The sequence below is a fragment of the Lepisosteus platostomus genome, unplaced genomic scaffold, assembly GCF_059453375.1.
Source record: "Lepisosteus platostomus isolate fLepPlt1 unplaced genomic scaffold, fLepPlt1.hap1 Scaffold_63_H1, whole genome shotgun sequence".
NCBI lineage: Eukaryota > Metazoa > Chordata > Actinopteri > Semionotiformes > Lepisosteidae > Lepisosteus > Lepisosteus platostomus.
This window is the reverse complement of record NW_028291678.1, coordinates 313,688-335,000: the sequence shown is the minus strand read 5'-3', so window position 1 is coordinate 335,000 and position 21,313 is coordinate 313,688. Positions and strand designations below refer to the sequence as shown.

The 21,313-nt window shown below is 40.7% G+C and overlaps 3 non-coding genes across 3 annotated transcripts; 1 reads left to right on the top strand and 2 right to left on the bottom strand.

Annotated features, from left to right (window-relative positions):
• Positions 1 to 11,001: 11,001 nt before the first annotated feature.
• Positions 11,002 to 11,075, bottom strand: trnat-agu (transfer RNA threonine (anticodon AGU)). The gene has a single exon. It is a non-coding gene; the product is annotated as a tRNA-Thr (tRNA).
• Positions 11,076 to 12,247: 1,172 nt separating this feature from the next.
• On the bottom strand, positions 12,248 to 12,319 carry trnag-ucc (transfer RNA glycine (anticodon UCC)). Its single transcript has one exon. It is a non-coding gene; the product is annotated as a tRNA-Gly (tRNA).
• Positions 12,320 to 19,069: 6,750 nt separating this feature from the next.
• On the top strand, positions 19,070 to 19,211 carry LOC148632289 (U4 spliceosomal RNA). The gene has a single exon (XR_015934395.1). It is a non-coding gene; the product is annotated as a U4 spliceosomal RNA (small nuclear RNA).
• Positions 19,212 to 21,313: the final 2,102 nt, after the last annotated feature.

The window sequence follows — 21,313 nt, the reverse complement described above, 5'->3', positions numbered from 1 at the left end:
TGTCACAATGTAGTCATGTCCTAGGACATCAACTGTTAGTCTCCATTTGTCTGCCACCAACACTTTAGGTTACGGAGTCACAACTGCACCCCGGAGACCAGAGGAGCCATTGGCGTTCTGGCGGCGCAGATTGGGCTGAAGGTGGGACGCTTGAATCTCGCTGTTGGAGGCCGTCTGAAACTGACCCAAGCCTTTCCCTTGAATTAAATGTAAATAAGAAATGAACCCCAGATGCACATGGAATCAATCACGTGTTTCCTTTGAGCCGTTTCAGAGACTGCTCCAGAGTTTACCTTGCACAGATGCGCAAAGATTAATGATGGGGGTGCACGCTTCCAGGCGTCTTACAACTGTAGGGACTGTTTAGAGACAATTCGTAGATTGTTCTCATTTCCCTCTATTCCCCGTGTTGCAGTGGTAGGATGACGTAAATTCCTGCTTCGACACGTAACGGCATTATAATCAAGTGCAGGAGCTGAGGGCTTTAGTTTTGTTTCGTTTTCCATGGCGTTCGTAAGCGCGCAAATCAAAGGCAATTCCTGCGTCTAACACGAATGTAAATGCTTTGGAAAGTGCAGTGTGGTGCAGCTTGTAAAATCCTTTTCCACATTTGTGGTTTGTTGATGTTTTTTCTGTCTGCCAAAGTTGCATTTTGACATCCGGACTGGGGGACTTCATCATTTGAACGTGAAGCCAGCCTTAAACCCTCTGAGGCATGTCTGTCTGCCGGCACGAATCTTGTGAAAGGTATTTTTTTTTTTAACGGAGAGCGACTTTAAAAAGGTTTCCGCAGCGACTTCGCACTCCGTGTTAGATTATAGGAGGAATGCGGCGGCAGCGAGCTCGCTTTTGTCATGGCCGAGTGGTTAAGGCGATGGACTCGAAATGCGTTGGGGCTTCCCCGCGCAGGTTCGGAACTTGCCGACTCCGGCGTCTGCCGCACGTCGCCTTGTGCCTGCGCGGCAAAGGCAAAGTGCCGCTTCTCCTTTCCCGGTACTATAAAAATGCTAAATCGCTTGGACCCGCTGCCATGGAAAGCAGTTCTTCAGATTACCACACATTCTGCGTTCGCACCTCTGGTGCTCTACTTATGCCTTTGAAAACCTAATGAATAAAGCTGAAAGAACCGACACGATATGTAGGTGCTCGTAAAGCACGCATTAAAGAACTGTTAACAGCAAGGGTTTCAGTGGGTTAACTGAGGAGAAGGCGTGATCGCTAATTGTTGACTTTTTATTTGGTGTTAGAAACACTCTTACTGTGCATGATGTGCAACAAATGTAGCCACAGAAATTGCATCACGCTTTCATGTATGCTATCGCAGACACCAACGTTGCCTAGATAGAAAACCGAAATAGCCGTGGGTTTGCTTGCTGGTCTGAAGGATCTCTCTTCGAATCTCTATCATTTGTCAATGGCAGTAAAAGGCGCTGCAATCTCATACGTTCAGAATCAAACCCGCAGCTTTTGTTCGACTTTATTTCTTGACTAATTACAACTGAGTGTCGCATGAGCAGTTACGTAAACTTGTCTGGTATATTTGAACACAAATGCCGTTCTTCAATTAAAACTAACAGTACATTGTCAGGGACATTCAGTTCTATACAAACAAGAGACAGACAAGAGAATATTTCTACCTTTCATGTGGACTACGTGTTGACTTACTGATCGGAATAATTGAAAAGTTCGGGTTCATAGCCGATGCAGTGCGTGCTAATTAGAACAACAGCAACGCTGAGCTCTCAGCACCGTACTGAGCCCAGGTGTTTTTCTAAAGCTGTCAGGTGCAGTTCATTTACATGAAGGAAATCTCTTACTGGGTACGATTACAATACAGTAAGTAGCACAGGCTACTTAGGGAGTAGCCTGATGCGTTTAAAAACGACCCGAGCCAGGCAGAAGTCGAACCTACAATCTCCTGATCCGTAGTCAGACGTGTTATCCATTGCACCACTGACCCTGGTGCAACACTGCAGGACTGCAACCCGGTGAGCTCAGCACTGCAACTAGTAAAATACCCCCGGTCCATTCTTTTCCAAAAGTGAGAAACACCTGTTTTCTACATTTTGTCTGTTTTAAAACCATATCTCTTTAAACCAAACCAAGAGTTTGTCTTTTGCTCTGATATTCTGATTCATTTCGATTTCAAAGAAAAAAAAAACTACCTTCCAAAGCATCATAAAATTGTCCCTTCTTCCAGACTCTACTTCTCTCTTGTAGTAGTACAGCAGACCTTTCCAGGTGAGCAGATCACAGAGTCCGAAATGAGCTTCCTCCATCAAGCAAAGTACCTGAACATGACTCTGTCATCATAAAAGCGCCCCTGTAATAAAGAAATTCAATCTGAAATCAAGAGGGCAGTTGCCTACTGAAATACAAGAAGTCATCAATTTTAACCTAGCAACACATTAAAGGCTGCATCTATACAAGTACGATTCTAGAAATGCTCACCAGATTACGTTTTAAGAAGGAACTGCGCTTCAGGTTCTGCCGAGATCTTAACTCGGATGGCAGGATTCAGAGTCCGGAGTGCGGACTGATTGCGCACGGAGGGTCCATATACTGTGGATCCCTCAGTGATCTTCCGCGTATTCAAACCGCCAGCGTGTGACTCCCCTGTCCCCGTGACCTCATTGCTCTGCTCTCTCCTCTGTGCAGCCGAGCCCGATTCACGGTAAAGTGAAAAAAAAATATGCCCTCAACGTGAGATTTACTCTGGAGCGAGGATAGATGTTACCTTTTTATCATTGAACAGGATGTATGTGATGTGGCGACTAGGTTCAATTTTGTATCCTCTTTAAAAGATTAAGGACTGGGGTGAGCGTGATTTACCACCCTTTCAGCTAAGAACCCGACGTGCGCACCGTTTAAGCTGCATAGACTCGGTCGTTTAACTCTTCTCCATTAGCAGGGTTAAGGTTAAAGAAAAAAAACATTGCTGACTTCTTTTTTTTTTGCCAGCTGCTAGCGCTGATTAGCAAGGTTTGTATTTCATGTTTTGCAAGTTGCATCCATTTTAAGAAAAACAAGTCGTGTTAAAGACAGGAAATGAATACTTGCATTTAATTAAGTCTAGCCATAGGCGGTTATCCACTGGGATTCAGACCCAGGGTCTCCTGTTTACTAGACAGGCGCTTTAACCAACTAAGCCACAGCGCCCCGGGAGTGCTGTCCTTTTGCAGCCACTTGGACACGCCACTCAGACACATCTGCATTCGGTGTGTGCTCCGCCTGCTCGCTGAGCAAGTTGCCACCTTTACATACAATAGCAACATCGACACCAAGAGAAAGGATGACAAATGGCTTTTATCTGGAACTTTTCATGTCCAAGGAGCTCAATGTGCTTTCTGTGTACAACAGGGCCACTGAACTCCACGCTGGCCACTGAACCACAGCAGTGGCTTGCTGGCTTGACATCTCCCAAGGAAAATGTTGAAATCGCATGTGGAACAGGAAAATGACCCTCGAGTACGAGGGAAAAAAAAGAAAAAGATCATCTGGAGCGCGCCAACCCAGTTGGGACAGCCCAGTTTTGTTGACGAGGTGGCTGAGTGGTTAAGGCGATGGATTGCTAGTCCATTGTGCTTTGCACGCATGGGTTCAAATCCCATCCTTGTTGGTTTCCATGTCTGTTTCCATTCTGTTTTTGATCCCTATTGCTCAATGCACAGTGAAAGCATTGCATACATGTGTCTGACAATGAGAAATGGGCCCCTGAGACAGTCATTTGCCTGTTTCACAAATGATCGTATTTTACTAGAGATTCTGTTTGGGATTCAGATGTGCATTCGGACAGCAATCCCTTTCAAGAAATGATACGTTCTGGATGAGGTCAAAGGTGCATCATTTGGACACTTTGTGGGCTTGAAATACAAAGACAATCATGTTCTATGGTACAAGATAAATACAAAACTTAAGCTTTTATTATAATTAGATTTGTTTATAAAGCATAAGCAAACATTTATTACATTAATATATGTAAAAATAACATTTTAGCATCATACGTTTAGTATATTTAGTCCCTAATGCTGAAAGAAATGATCATAGAACATGACTTCTAACCTTACCTGCTGTGTTTTTGATCCCTATTGCTCAATGCACAGTGAAAGCATTGCATACATGTGTCTGACAATGAGAAATGGGCCCCTGAGACAGTCATTTGCCTGTTTCACAAATGATCGTATTTTACTAGAGATTCTGTTTGGGATTCAGATGTGCATTCGGACAGCAATCCCTTTCAAGAAATGATACGTTCTGGATGAGGTCAAAGGTGCTGGAACACTGTATTTAGGATGTGTTTGCAGTTATTCTGTGTTTCTAGCTTCAACCCAGTGATATATATATATATGCTCACTGATTTTTTGGTACATGCCCAGGGCAATAATCATTATGAGGATTTATTTCCATATGTGCTAGAGGTAGTGTTGTGAAATTCTTCAACACACTGGATCGCAGGTTTAAACCTGCACTCTTACTCCTTAAATACCAACAAATGCAGATATGTGGCAATCATATTGTAGCGGACACTCATTTGCCTGTTTCACAAATGATCATATTTTACTAGAGATTCTGTTTGGGATACGGATGTGCATTCTGACAACAATCTCTTTCAAAAAATGATTTTACCTTATCGCAGCTTTGCCCCTCTTGCCTCTTTGGAAAATATCTCCATCTTGTGGTCGTTGTTGGTAATGTTTAGACAATATCTCCATCTTGTGGTCGTTGTTGGTAATGTCTAGACAATATCTCCATCATGTGGTCGTTGTTGGTAATGTCTTCTTATGCCCTTTTTTATTTCAATTCTTTATTAGTTGATTCTAGAATCTCTACAATAGAGCTGAAAATATCAGTTTTGTAGCAGACAATATGACATTAGTTATAGTCCAATTAAGACTGTATTACCCTGTTTGTAACATAACAAATTAAAATTGATTAAAACTAAGTTTGGAACACCAGGGAACATAAAAAATGATTTTTAGGAAAACCATGAGGTTCTCTGTGTCCGATGCCTGCAAGGGGAGAAAGCTAGAATCCTTTGCTTTTTCAAAATTTGAAAATAAACATCATTTAACAACAGCTTTCATTCCTAGGAGTGAAAAATAACCATTTTTGAAGACATATTAGTTTCTAAAACACTACAATAAAGTTAAAAACATCCGTTTTATATTACTTTTAGTATTTTTAGTGAAATTACTCATTTATTGCACTATTTTTAATATAATCTCTAATTAAAAGTGAATAGAATTAAGTTTGGAGCAACAAGGAACACAAAAAAAAAAGATTTTAAGGAAAAAAATGATGTCTTCTGTGCCAGGTGCCTGCAAGGGGAGAAAGCTAGAATCCTACCCAGGCTCCTGGAGTTCTGTCCTGGCTAAAGGAGGGTGAATCCATCCCCTTCAAAGCTCCATGAAAAAATGATCATTTAAAATTTGAAAAAAAAAACATCATATAACAACAGTTTTCATTCATAGGAGTGAAAAACAACCATTTTTGAAGACATATTAGTTTCTAAAACACTACAATAAAGTTGAAAACATCCGTTTTATATTACATTAATTTTTGTGAAATTAGTCATTTATTGCACTATTTTTAATAAAATCTCTAATTAAAAGTGATTAAAATTAAGTTTGGAACAACAAGGAACACACAAAAAAAAAGATTTTAAGGAAAAAAATATTGTCTTCTGTGCCAGGTGCCTGCAAGGGGAGAAAGCTAGAATCCTACCCAGGCTCCTGGAGCTCTGTCCTGGCTAAAGGAGGGTGAATCCATCCCATTCAAAGCTCCATGAAAAAATGATATTTTTAAATTTGAAAAAAAAAAAACATTATAGAACAACATCTCTTGGTCCACAGAGTGCAAAAATCCAACTTTGAAGAAAATCCATTGACTGATCCCCGAATCCTGAAGTTTCTTCGCATGATATCGGGCTTGCAACCACTTTCTGGAAAATTTTCAGCTCCATTGTAGAGATACTAGAATCAACTAATAGAGAATTAAAATAAAAAAGGGCATAAGAAGACATTACCAACAACGACCACAAGATGGAGATGTTGTCTAGACATTACCAACAACGACCACAAGATGGAGATATTGTCTAGACATTACCAACAACGACCACAAGATGGAGATATTTTCCAAAGAGGCAAGAAGGGCAAAGCTGCGATAAGGTAAAATCATTTTTTGAAAGAGATTGTTGTCAGAATGCACATCCGTATCCCAAACAGAATCTCTAGTAAAATATGATCATTTGTGAAACAGGCAAATGAGTGTCCGCTACAATATGATTGCTACATATCTGCATTTGTTGGTATTTAAGGAGTAAGAGTGCAGGGGGTTTAAACCTGCGATCCAGTGTGTTGAAGAATTTCACAACACTACCTCTAGCACATATGGAAATAAATCCTCATAATGATTATTGCCCTGGGCATGTACCAAAAAATCAGTGAGCATATACATATATCGCTGTGTTGAAGCTAGAGACACAGAATAAGTGCAAACACATCCTAAATACAGTGTTCCTGCACCTTGACCTCATCCAGAATGTATCGTTTTTTGAAAGCGATTGCTGTCAGAATGCACAACTGAATCCCAAACAGAATCTCTAGTCAAATATGATCATTTGTGAAACAGGCAAATGAGTCTCTCAGGTGCCCATTGCTCATTTTCAGACACATTTATGCAATACTTTCACCATGCGTTGAGCAATAGGGATTAAAGATACCAGAGGTAAGGTTTAAAAGTGATTCTGAGGTGCAACACATCAGCGAAACAGCTAGGCATCTGAAATGCGGGGTTTGAGAGCCCTTCAGGGAACACCGTACCCTAAAGGTACCAGAAGTCCACTAGTATAAGCATTAAGTCACTGTCAGCCCTGTTGCAATGTAATTGCTACATATCTTCATTTCTTTGGTTTTTAAGGAGTAAGAGTGCAGGGGGTCTAAATCTGCGATCCAGTGTGTTGAAGTATTTCACAACACTACCTGTAGCCCGTCTGGAAATAAATCCTCATTCTGATTATTGACCTGGGCATGTACCAATAAATCACTGAGTATATATATATATCACTGTGTTGAAGCTAGAGACCTGTATGTAATAATATGATGCTAAAATGTTATTTTCACATGTAAGAAAACCGGCTCAGGGACGCCAAATATGTAATGTTGCCATAGCAAAATTAAATGTAGGGGGTCTCTGAAGGCACCAGTTCTGTAGGGTTTGGGCATTTACTGAGACAATTATTAATTGTAGCAGTAAATCACAAAGTTGATTCTTTTGATAGCTTTAGAATCCAACCATGTGACATAACTCAAACAACGCGCACACACAGGTACTAATACACGAGGATACATTTATTAATACATAAAATATGCATGTAAACCTAACAGATCTTATCAAGAGGGTTATCAGAATACAAAAGATATATATTCAGTCAGTTACGAAGTGTTACACATATCAAGAGGACATACGTTCAGTATATCATTCATTAAGACCGTTTCGTTAATGAACTTGGTTATAACTTCTACATTAGATACTCAAACAAGTACATAACTCTTAGGAATTAAATTGATATCAACTGGTTGGGATAACAATTGAATTCTCGAGCTGTAATGCATTGAAGTTGAATACTCATCCAATCTTTGGGGATTCAGATCTTCCTGCGGGCACAAAGAAACAGTTGCAGGCTGTTGCTGTCCAATCCGCGCTCTCTGGCTCCGTGCCAGGCTGTGCTGTGCGGCTTGCGACGCTGCACTGCTGATGCTCACTGTTGGCTTTAACTAGCAAAGTTTGTGCACAGGAGAAAAGATGACTGTGGGTCCCAGCAAGTCAGGAAGAGGACCGGTTCGTTTCTGATGAAGAGCTAGTTCTGAATAGTGATTCAGCTGTCCACAGTTCCGACCTGTTCACGAGGCCTGCTGCTGGTGCTAACCTCGGGTGGATCCTCTGGTTATTCTCTGGCAACCTCCGCTCTAGACTCTTAGAACAAAGGAAAGTTCTGGCACTCGTACACACTGGCCGTTCCGTGGTTGTCCGGGCTGAGTCTCAGGATGGTCAGGAGGCGCGCTGCGAGAATGTCCTGCCCTTGGGAGCCTTCTGCTCCTGGGCCGTCCTGCCCTGGAATTCTCCTTTGAATTCCCTTTAGAATTGTCCACAGAATCCTCTGAATCCTCCCTTCTGAATCTTACTGAATCTCACAGGCTCTCTGTGTTGCCTGTTTTTACCTGGAGGAACTTCAGCTCATTGATTGGCTGAAAGTTCCATGGGCATCAGAGTCCCACGTGGGTTACTCGGCCCTACCAGTCCCTGATTGATTGATCAAGGTGAGATATGAGTCACTTAGTCCTGACACTTAGTAATGCAGTCCAGATGTCCAACTGGCACTCCCTAGACAGATAGGCGCCAATGGATGACCATTGATCATGATAGCCAGGCTTAGCTAAGTGCATCCCCCTTTGGGAGCTGTCCTAGGACCTTAAATCACCCTGCAGAACAGTTTCTCTGTGGCTGCACCACAGAGATGAACAGAGAAATGGGGCCTCATTTGGGAAGGCTCAGAACACTTAATTCTGCCTTATTAATAAGCCTCGCCGCTATACACATATATTAATATAATAAATGATTGCTTATGCTTTATAAACAAATCTAATTAAAATAAAAGCTTAAGTTTTGTATTTATCTTGTACCATAGAACATGATTTTCTTTGTATTTCAATCCCACAAAGTGTCCAAATGACGCACTACATGATATAAGGAAGATTATCACATGCATATCGGTATTATCTTTCTTACGAAAATGCATTCCTTTCATTACCTTTTACTTTTTAAAATGAACTCAAATTGTGTATAATGTAATAATTTAAGTAGAATAGATTCTAATAATATAATGATCCAGTGTGTTGCACTACTTCACTGCTTCACTGCTCTATGCCGTCTGGAAATAAATCCTCAGACTGCTTACTGCCCTGGGCATGTACCAATGAATTACAGGAGCACATCTATTTCTCACTGCGTTGAAGCAGGAGACACACAGTCTCTGCAAACACATCCTAAATACAGTGTTCCAGCACCTTTGACCTCATCCAGAACGTATCATTTCTTGAAAGGGATTGCTGTCCGAATGCACATCTGAATCCCAAACAGAATCTCTAGTAAAATACGATCATTTGTGAAACAGGCAAATGACTGTCTCAGGGGCCCATTCCTCATTGTCAGACATATGTATGCAATGCTTTCACCGTGCATTGAGCAATAGGGATTAAAAACACAGCAGGTAAGGTTAGATGTCATGTTCTATGATCATTTCTTTCAGCATTAGGGACTAAATATACTAAACGTATGATACTAAAATGTTATTTTCACATATATTAATGTAATAAATGATTGCTTATGCTTTATAAATAAATCTAATTAAAATAAAAGCTTAAGTTTTGTATTTATCTTGTCCCATAGAACATGATTTTCTTTGTATTTCAAGCCCACAAAGTGTCCTTTGATCTCTATTCTGTGGTAATCCACGATGACCCCGTTCTTCAGGTGATTCATCATGTCCTCCCTCACCTGTTGAGAGGCCACCTGATCTCTTCTGCCGTGGCGTGCTTCATACACGCCCTCTTGAAGTGAGCAGGAAGCTGATCAAAAGTATTCAGGCACATCTTGCACACCAGGGGAATCCTCGCGGGTTTCCTTTGAAAAAAAATAATACCATCTGTGTATAGAAACAAGCTAAGACTGATTTCTTAAATTATCCTTAAAATTCTCTCTCATAGTTTGAGCATAATGATTTTATTGCATTCATATAAGAATTGCTCATTGCTCCAAAATAAATAATGGTCTCAGTCACAGACTTTCCAATAGAAGCCATTGTGGAGTTCAGCAACTGCAGGTCCTAGAAGTGGGGAAGGAATTTTAAAAGAGAAATTGAATTACAATACAGAAGGAATGGCTGAGGGTTCACTGAAATGTATAAATATACAAATTCCAAAGACTGAGTCCATATAGAAACAACTACTTTTCATTTTCAGTATAAGAAAAAAAAAACATTATCTTCCAAAGCATCATAAAATTGTCCCTTCTTCCAGACCCTACTTCTCTCTTGTAGTAGTACAGCAGACCTTTCCAGGTGAGCAGATCACAGAGTCCGAAATGAGCTTCCTCCATCAAGCAAAGTACCTGAACATGACTCTGTCTTCATAAAAGCGCCCCTGTAATAAAGAAATTCAATCCAAAATCAAGAGGGCAGTTGCCTACTGAAATACAAGAAGTCATCAATTTTAACCTAGCAACACATTAAAGGCTGCATCTATACAAGTGCGATTCTAGAAATGCTCACCAGATTACGTTTTAAGAAGGAACTGCGCCTCAGGTTCCGCCGAGATCTTAACTCGGATGGCAGGATTCAGAGTCCGGAGTGTGGACTGATGGCGAACGGAGGGTCCACATACTGTGGATCCCTCAGTGATCTTCCGCGTATTCAAACCGCCAGAGTGTGACTCCCCTGTCCCTGTGATCTCATTGCTCTGCTCTCTCCTCTGTGCAGCCGAGCCTGACTCACGGTAAAGTGAAAAAAAAGATGCCCTCAACGTGAGATTTACTCTGGAGCGAGGATAGATGTTACCTTTTTATCATTTAACAGGATGTATGTGATGTGGCGACTAGGTTCAATTTTGTATCCTCTTTTAAAGATTAAGGACTGGGGTGAGCGTGATTTACCACCCTATCAGCTAAGAACCCGACGTGCGCACCGTTTAAGCTGCATAGACTTGGTCGTTTAACTCTTCTCCATTAGGAGGGTTAAGGTTAAAGAAAAAAAACATTGCTGACTTCTTTTTTTTTTGCCAGCTGCTAGCGCTGATTAGCAAGGTTTGTATTTCATGTTTTGCAAGTTGCATCCATTTTAAGAAAAACAAGTCGTGTTAAAGACAGGAAATGAATACTTGCATTTAATTAAGTCTAGCCGTAGGCGGTTGTCTGTAAGGACCAGTTCCGTTCGAGAAGACACAAAGAAGGCACCGCTGGGATTCGAACCCAGGATCTCCTGTTTACTAGACAGGCGCTTTAACCAACTAAGCCACGGTGCCCCAGGAGTGCTGTCCTTTTGCAGCCACTTGGACACACCACTCAGACACATCTGCATTCGGTGTGTGCTCCGCCTGCTCGCTGAGCAAGTTGCCACCTTTACATACAATAGCAACATCGACACCAAGAGAAAGGATGACAAATGGCTTTTATCTGGAACTTTTCATGTCCAAGGAGCTCAATGTGCTTTCTGTGTACAACAGGGCCACTGAACTCCACATTGGCCACTGAACCACAGCAGTGGCTTGCTGGCTTGACATCTCCCAAGGAAAATGTTGAAATCACATGTGGAACAGGAAAATGACCCTCGAGTACGTGGGGAAAAAAAGAAAAAGATCATCTGGAGCGCGCCAACCCATGTCCGGACAGCCCAGTTTTGTCGACAAGGTGGCTGAGTGGTTAAGGTGATGGACTGCTAATCCATTGTGCTCTGCAGGCATGGGTTCGAATCCCATTCTCATCGGTCTCCATGACTGACACGTATGCCTGTTCGACGTCGGCCCTCCTGTTGTTTGCTCCGGTGCTAGAGCCGTACATTTTCTAGCAGTGGCTGAACATGGTATAGTAGGCCAACGTCGGTATCGAGCAGTGACAGTAACAGTACTTACTGCGCCCCATAAGAAATCGTTTGTCCCTGTTCAAAAGAGATTGTGCGATGTCCTGCGGCGTTCGTAAAGCAAACCTTTGACAGTTTGAAAAGAGGAATTTATTCTGCTTCCTGTGCGTGCAGTAGTTACAAAGTTGAACGTCTTTACACGATCTGCCGCAGTTTTCAGTGGGCGGGCTTTGTCAGATAGCTTGAAAAAACGCACTGTGTTTCAGCTCGGGAAACATCATGAGCTGTGTCCTGCATGTTTTCTGTGTATAGCTGTCTTTTAACGCATACAGAATTCATTCAAAATCATTGATTTCTCCAATTAACAAGGGTCCCTTTTTGAACCTGCGAGAAGCATTCTTTCAATGTAACAGATTTACTCCGGGGAAAAGCAGCATGACATTGAGAGTAGCTCAAGCTTTCAGCACCTGTATCGGACTGCGTGTTTGCAGACACCGCTCAGAATCCCCTGTAAGATTCTCCTTCAATTCCGTTTTTCAGTGCTTTAGCTCTTTCAAAAGGCTTCACTTTGCTAGTCACAATCCAAGGCTCATGACAGCATTTGAAAACATTCGCCACTGCGTTGGCCGGGAATCGAACCCGGGTCAACTGCTTGGAAGGCAGCTATGCTCACCACTATACCACCAACGCACACCCACAGGAAGCCTGCAGGACACCACCAGAGAATGCTTTTTTCAATTTTTTTTTTATTAAACAGAATTTACAAATACAAATACAACAAGAGGATCAGAGTCATGTACAAGAGAAAAAAAACGCAGCAGAAAAAAGCATTTAACTACCAGAGGTAATTAAGTAATTATGTGATCAAATTGTATATTTTACACGTATCATATTTTCCTTGCTTTAATATTTCTCAATTATTTATAAACTTTAGTTTCAACATGCATGCGTTTCCTGTAAAAAATAAAACTCAGCACACAGTTTTTCTTTTAACAACATTTCGAGTACCTCTGGCATTCATGAAAAAGACATACACAAAAGCAAATAACTAACTCTAAGACTGTCTAAACTATTGAGTTTTTCAAAGAACCAGAACTATAACAGTCCTTAACACTTAACTACACCATTCCAAACTAACACTAAAGAAACACTAGTATATACTGGTATAACAAATATAACCAAACATAATCATTAACTGAGCAGTCACTGGGAGCAAATCTCCTTCCCGTCCACAAAGGCCCTCGCTCCCACAAAGTAGGCTCTCCTCCCCTCTCTTCTGGCAGCTTCAACCTGGGGCCACAGCTGGTTCCTGGTACTCCTGTCCGCGGCAGACAGGTCCTCTGCAAACCTCAGTTTGTTCCCATTCAAATACTCATTCCCCCTCGCCGCTTGCCACAGCATGTCCCTCGCCGTCCTCTTGGTGAACTGTATTATAATCGATCTGGGGCGCACTTGCCCAGACATGTTCGCTCTCCCGAGCCTGTGAACAAAGTCAATGGCCGATATTACGTCCTCCTGGTCCGGCAGGGTCCTTTTACAGATACCCTTCACTGTTGCAACAAGGTCCTTATCACGTTCCTTTTTAACTCCAAATAATTTTAAATTCCATCATCGACGGTATCTATCTACATCGTTCACTTTCAATTCAAGTTCTTTAATATGCTTTTCTTGTTTGGTATTTACTTGTTTAAGAACTTTTACTTCACTCTTTAAGTACGCTGGGCAAACGTCCCGAGATCGAATTCTTCCGCGACGGGGGTACCTTTAAAGCGGAGACGACGGCACCGAAAATTTTTGGCGCGCCTTCTCTTTAAAGCCCTGGCCAAATACGAAGACAGTACGTACAGTTATAATTCAAACGGAATTAAAAACTACACATCCCAGTTACCATGGTGGTGCTTGTGATCATTGCGTTTAACCAACGAAACAGGGCGAAAAATCAGTCACATGACTTTGGGGCAGAGTTTCGAAAGCTTAACCTATCAGCAACAAAGCGAAATTTACACGATAGGCTACCTCAAACTGTCAGTTACACGACTGTGTATGTCGCTTAAGCCACTCCTATTTGGCATTTTAGTTATGGAGGCGAGACGACGCCCCCCCCCCCCCCCTCTCTGGGTGCCTGATTTGCCGCCATCTTTAACCGCTTCGTGTCCAAATCGCAGTAGCTACGCGTACGAAATAAAGTTCATCCCAGCTACAAAACATATATATTTTTGTGGTAAGAGGGAGCAAAACATCAGTATTTACTGCTATTAATTAGTGTACGATTTATAGTTGAAATCTGAGCCTAAATATAAAGTTAAAATCTCGACAAAGCAATGTAGGAAATACAGAGAAAAGAAATCCTTTCTGACATCTAAAATCAGTTTCGATCAAGGTCTCTAAAACGAACAAGAAAAAGAGGATTTTCGGAGGGCAATTACGCTGTGTTTATATAGGATAAGTGATCTATGAGCAATCTAATTTCTTGTTCGTTTAAAACAGTGAAATGTCAGCTGCAAAAGATCGCACCAGAAACAGCACTCTCTCTGCCTGTCATAGACGTTCAGGAAAGGCTGAATGAAGTCATGTCAAGAACAATAATTCGGTGATCAATAATAACAGTTGTAGGACAAGAAACAAAAGATAATGAAAACTTCTTTAGGCTAAAACTCAAGTTCATTCTACAAATTAAGGCAAATGAAAATTCAGGATGTTAAAGTGCTAGAGGTGTAAAAAATACAAAAATGCACATGAGTAAAAAGTTTTAGAAATGGAGCAGGTGTTGCTTTGAAATAAGCAAACAGAAAAAAAGCCATGACTAAAGTGCAGAAGAGGGATGCAGGAACACTTGCTTAGATATACAAAAAAAATCACAAAAAGGTGTATGTTACAAAAGAACATGCAAACATGTTCATCATGTACATCAATTTCCCTTCACGATCAATAAAGTCTTATCTATAAACATGAAACAGAGTGAGGAATCAGAAAATTAGCATGCATAAAAAACAGCAATTCTGTCAATAAGCCCTAAATAAATTAATAGCAACCATGGTTTCATGGAGGGCTTCTCAGATAGTTGGGCATTCAGGTAGATTGCCAGGTGAAAGGATTTGTAAACATACTTTGTTAAAGCAAGTCAGTTTTTTCTGCAACACATAAAAGACATTTTTCCAAGAAAGTTTAGCCTTTGTCACTAATGAAACCACTAAATAAAGACATAAATATAGAAATCTTAAGATTTTGTTATTCAATGTTGGTAGCAGGATGAACTGTGCTAAGTGTATATTTTGTCGCAGCTTTGCTGCAAGATGTTAACAGTGAAAAAAGGTATTTAGAAATGAGTTATTTCAAGAAGAAAATGTTCAGAATAATTGCAAATCTAGCAGGATAGAGAAAGCACAGAAAACAGGCAGTTAGATTGATCAGATTAATATGAAAAGTTATTTAGCAAAGGGAATGAGAAGAGTGACAAACTAGTATGCTTTAGATCTTTTTACAGTATCTGGACCAGGGAAAACTGATCATGTTTCTCTATAACAATAATAAAAAACTTTATTTTATATATCACCTTTAAAAGTGGCATCTCAAAGCAATACAGTAGATATAAAAACAGATAAAAGGACCACAGATTACAAAGTAAATACATATAAGAAAGACAAGCAGTTAGAGGTGCTACCAAAATTAGAAAATGAAGCAGATACAGACACTAAGTCTTCTGAAAAGAAAGGTTCTGAGGTTAGATTTAAATGCACTCAGGGTACGTGACTGATATCACTGGGAATACAAATTGAGAGCTCTGGGGTGCAGCTAGAGAAGACCCTGTCACCCACAGAATGTAGATGTTCTTGAGGACAGCTAGAAGACCAGAGTCAGACGGACAAAGGTGGGGAGTAGACAGATAATAAGCCATATACTGTAGGTACTGAATGAGGATGAGGATTTTGAAGTTGACTCAAAACCTGATAGGTAACCAATGCAAGGACTTGAAAACAGGTGTAATGCATCCCTGATAGGATTCTCGCTGTCATATTCTGAACATATTGAAGATTGCTCAGTGTGGATTTAATTTCCCCAGTGAACAGGATGTGCATTTATTAATTCTAGAAAAAAAAGCCTTTCTTGATTTCTCTAGTTCTTAGTTTCTCTAGTTCCCTTTAAAATAAACTATTATTCCACAATGCAGATTATTATATGGACAGTATTTACACATGATATTTGTGATTTAAAGAAATGAACACAAGCAGCTTTTCGAGATTTAAGTGTTGGCTGAGTTATTGCAGGATAAAAAACTAGAGATGTTGGTAAGAAGATAATTTTGGGATAGCTGAGGAATACACTGATAACAAGAACACTTCCTAATGGGGTTAGGCATACTTTTGATGAAGATGATGAAGTTAACAGACTGTATGTTTACATAGATACTGAAATGAGGATTGTATTTTAGATTTTGTGTAGTTGCTAGCATTGAACTGTGTGTTGGATGGACATGAATTGAAGGAATGGGCAAACATCGCTGATGCGGATCCACAGAGCCAGCATATTAAGATGTTTATAATTAGAGGCAATTTGTTTAAATAACTAGGTATGGATACTGATGTGCAAGAGAGTTGGAAAGGCTGTTTACTTAAGCCAGCACTATAAAATATTTTATTCTCAGTGAGATGCTGCCATTTCATAGTGGGTTTCTAACACTGTGTATAGTTCAATCCACACAGTGCCTTTACTTCCATCCATTTCTAATCTCTTTATCCAGTACAGAGGATTTGGAGCCTATCCCAGTAAGCAACGGACACAAGGCAGAATACACCCTGGACATAGCGCCAGTCCATCACAGGACAGACAGACACAAACACACACACACCAGGGCCAGTTTTCCCATAAACCAATTAACTTACCAGTATGTTTTGGAGTGCAAGAGGGAGTCATATCACACATATGGAGAAAAACCATGTAACCCAGAGAGAACATGCAAACCCCACACACACAGGATGGGACCTGGGACCCCAGTGCTCCAAGATAGCAATGCTAACCACTTTGCCACCATTATAAATGGATGGATATCTTAGTTATCTTTCTAGTTCACAGGTTTGCATGCAAAATTTAATTTTGAAAGCCACTGAGACATCAGGTACTACTGTTGTATTTATGAAAAAGAAACAAAACAAAAAGCATACTAACAACTGTGCCATCCTACTCTTTAGTTAATACAATTTATTATTTATAAATAGTTAACATTGTTAGCAAAATATTTTGAATTATATTTAACCCTATTTTTTCTTTAGTTTTGTATTTAACTTATTATATGATAGTCAGATTTAATGTATATTTGAACAATGAAAATATATTTTTACAAGATGCGGGGGAAAGTGCAACAAATTATTACAGTGCTAAATTTAATATTGATTGCTAATAGTTTATGCTAACACCTAACTTTCTTAATTAGATGTATTTAAAACAGTGAACTAAGTGTAACATACCATTCAGAAATACAATCGAGAATAGTTTTGTGGTGTTTGTATGGATGAAACGTTTCTAAAATGTATAACGTAACAAAATTAAAGACGATTAAAATCTGTAATCTTTCCACTTGTAATGTCATTAGACAGAACAAGACGTTTCTGCTTTGTCTAAGGATGGTATCAAAAAGTAGTCTAGGTGGTGAGAAAGCTGTGTTTAATGATAATTAAGTGACTTAAAAGTAAAAAGAGATGGTTCATATTGCTTGATTAATTTTAAAAACTAAGTTATAAATGCAGACGCGATCGCTGCCGTAAGCGCTCCAGGCAGTAGAACGTTCGTTCTGTACTGCTGCGCTCCGCGCCTCCTCCCTCTCTCGGTGCCGCGCCCCTCTCTGACGGAGGGCAGTGGGCGGTACGCTATTTTCAGAGCCTCTGATTGGGAAAAAAAGACCTGCTGATCAGTTTCACACACCAGGAAGAGAAAAGAATGGGATTTTTTCTCTTCGAAACGTGTGTTGTCTTTATGAAATTCGTGTATTTTAAACGTTTAATTAAGAAGTAAAAACCTTACAGCGTACACAAAGATTCTGAGCTGATCACGAGGAAGAAAAATCACCCATTTTTCGCGCATAAAAAGTGGTTTTTAACTCTCGAAACCTGTTTTTATATGTTTTAAAGTCGTGCAATGTCTAAGTTAAGCAGGAAAACATCATTATATCTCATTATTTATTTATTTTTTTTAAAATTTAAAAATCGTTTGCCCAGCCTACTTTAAGTCTTCAACCTCTTTAAACACACAGTCCATGGACTTTTTAAGACTTTCGATTGCGACTGTATTAGATCAAATCACTTCCTTCAGCTCACCCATGCTCTGTGCCATCATGTTGAAGATGTTGGTCTGGAGCTCCTCCAGCGTCAGGTCGCCCCTTCCTCTCTTGGCTGCCGGGGTTTTCACAGGTGTGCTGGGCAGGGACTCCGGCTCTTCCTCTGGCAGCTGAGTCTCACTTGGGCTGCGAGCGCTCGCGTACGAGCGCATCTCCAGCACTCTTTCCACGTCCCCTCCAGCTGCTTCACTTTTCCCTTTAGTTGCCATCAATTTTCTTGTAGTGCTATACATATACGATTGAGGTTTCTTAGACTTCTCCTTCGAAGACCCAGCACTCTCTTTTCTTTTCCCAGTGTTACTCATATCGAAATTCTTAAACCTAAAAAAAATCGTTTTTTTTTCTTTCAATTATAACTGAAGTTTAAACAAGTAGTGTTAAGTCCTTATTTTTCTGTAGTCAAAAAAAGCAAAAATTAACATTTAGGTCATGAAAAACTCAAAAAAAATCCTCAACCACTAAACTTTACCTCCCACCTGAGCGCCATCTTGAACGCCCCTACCACCAGAGAATGCTCACGATTTCGGAAGCTATCTCCGGGACGTGCTGATTCCACACATCCTGAATAAATCATGATATTGTTAGTTGCTGTAGCTAGACGTTCAAATGAGTTTCATGGCCAGATGGACTGTTTCCTCCAGCGGTATAGTATTGCAGTGAGACAGCACGATGCCTGCAAGACTATGTCACGCTAAACGCCACAGATTGTGTTTGTCCGTTCGTGTCAGTCATCCTGCAGCCACGGGAAGTGGGACACAAACATCCCGCAATGCTTTCAAGACGTTAGGATTTGTTTGTGCAACATCCGAGAAGAGTACTTGTGGCTTGAATGTGAACTGTACGTGCCCGCCCCCTTTCCTCTGTAGTGCATGAGTTCCTCCCGGCATGCCCTTCGTCATTGTTCTGTCATCTTGTATTTAAAGGGTTGTATTTCTGCTGCTGAAAAGAATCAACGGGTTTCTTTGTTCCCAACGGAGCCCTTGTCTGTCATGAAATTCTTCAAAACCTCAAGCTAGAAGAAGACGACAAATATGAAGCGTTACAGCAACGACATGCCATGAGACGATTGATAACGATTTCCATAGGATCCCCGCGGTTGCCTGGCAACCGTCAGCTTTGCGCAGTGGCAGTATCGTAGCCTGTGAGGGTTAGCCGAGGCGTGATTATTGCTAGTTGAAAACTTTTCCCAATACCCCGCTTCCGCCGGTTTGCAATACAATCGGCGAAAGCAATTTTTGACAGTCTCGTTAGAGACTGAGCAAGGTGTTTAAAGACAGATTTGGTCATGGTGACATCATGGTAGAAAGAAGCGAGCTTGTTCCCAGTGGGCATTGATTCGTCGAATATACGTATATTTACGGCGAACGTACGGCTATACGTATATATACGTCGCCTCAACGTCGAATTGCAACCGTAAAATTGACGACATTAACAAACGCATATATAACGTCGAAAACACATCTAACACAGTGCCTGAGGCTTTTTACTGTATGTATCGTGTGTGCCGCAACTAGGAGTATACGGCACTCTGCACAGTGTACGAAGTAAATTATTTTCGCAGCAATTTATTTACACGTGTATAATAAATATAGTAAATATAATAAATTAATTACTGCGAAAATAATTTACTTCGTACACTGTGCAGAGTGCCGTATACTCCTAGTTGCGGCACACACGATACATACAGTAAAAAGCCTCAGGCACTGTGTTAGATGTGTTTTCGACGTTATATATGCGTTTATTCATGTCGTCGATTTTACGGTTGCAATTCGACGTTGATTATACGAACCCAGCATATTTTCCGGTTATATACCACAATGCATTGCTAGTATTCGTTGGTCACCATTTTGGACACGTTTTTCAAACGTAGAAGTATATCCGCAAATATCTCAGATATCCTCTTTTGACGAGTAAGTATGAACAATAATAATACTATCTGAATACACACAGATCTTTCTTAATATTATTTTGATTAAAATAGTATGTGAATAAGCAAAAAAATGGCACATAAAATAGTGTGAATGGGGAAGATGACACAAAATCGTTTTGCCGTTTCTCTTATTCTTATTCTATGTTGTACTTTCAAACTTTGGGTACTCTTTAATTAGGACAGACTTTATTGCTCAACTGCTATGATGCAAGCCAAATTTTATACATTTATTTCAGCTTTGAGCTTTCAGCTTTGACCAACCTTGAACTCACCGGCCGTGGTTAACGCGTGTTGGATTTTAACGGGCTCTGTGTGTTCGATGTACATAAGCCACTGAATGCTGGGTGTAGAAAATCGTTTTTGCTGGTGGTGGTAATTGTCATGGGGTAGCAACGCTATCGTCTCTTCCTGTAAAAACATAAGTCTGAACATGGCCATGCAGACACTAGCGATGGTCACAAACTGAAAGGGGTCGATGCACACAACGCAGGCGGCCCCTGACTCAGTCACGCGTGTCTGTCTGGTCATATTCATGACCTCGTCCCAAAACCTGACACAGCCTTCTCTTAGAATTGCCACATCCAACTGGCAGTAACGTTTCAACTCTCTCTGTAAGTTAAACACACTTCCCTTGCATTCTTCATACCAAACCAAAAACTCGGCTTTCTCCCTCGGCAGCATGTAGTTAACGCCGTAAAGTTCTGGCGGCGGCATCGGGCTGACATAATTTTGGTTTTCTGAAGTGTTCATCAAGTGTGGAAAATGACCCTTACCCCCGGGGAACCCCATGGCGGCCGACAGTTTGCTTAATTTCATAGGTAGAAAGTTTAAAGAATCGATAAATCTGATGTTCAGAGCTTTTACGGTCATACACATTATCTTACCACCCTGATTAATTAGTTCAACGTCCATCTTTTCATCTTACAACTGTCTGATTACTAGGTAATTGTCATATCCCTTGCCATTGTGCGATATGAATGTATGGTTTTTGAAACGTCTATCGATAAATTTACACACAAAATCCTTTAGACAAGTTTCACCATAAAATTCCCAGCTTCGTTTATTGTTAATATGAAGGGCATGGATGTAATTTGGTATGTGTGTCCCCGTTTCTTGCATGCATTCAAAGTAAAAAAAAATGTACTTGTTTGAAATTTTGGGGTTGTCCAAAGGCAGTATGTAGCACAAATGTGTGTCAGGGGTGTCGATCACGTTGTTACAATGCGAGCACAGTTTCTCTTTACATTTGTGACTAGAGAGGTTATAAACCTCACATTTCTCACAAAAGACCCTGCGCTCACACTTACTAACACCCGTCGCTGCATTCCGAAAGTGTCTCGCCAAACATTGAGAGCTACGACAAAAGACCTTACAGGCCGGGCAATTCTGAATTTCTGCATCAATTTCGCAACACTGGGGATCTAAA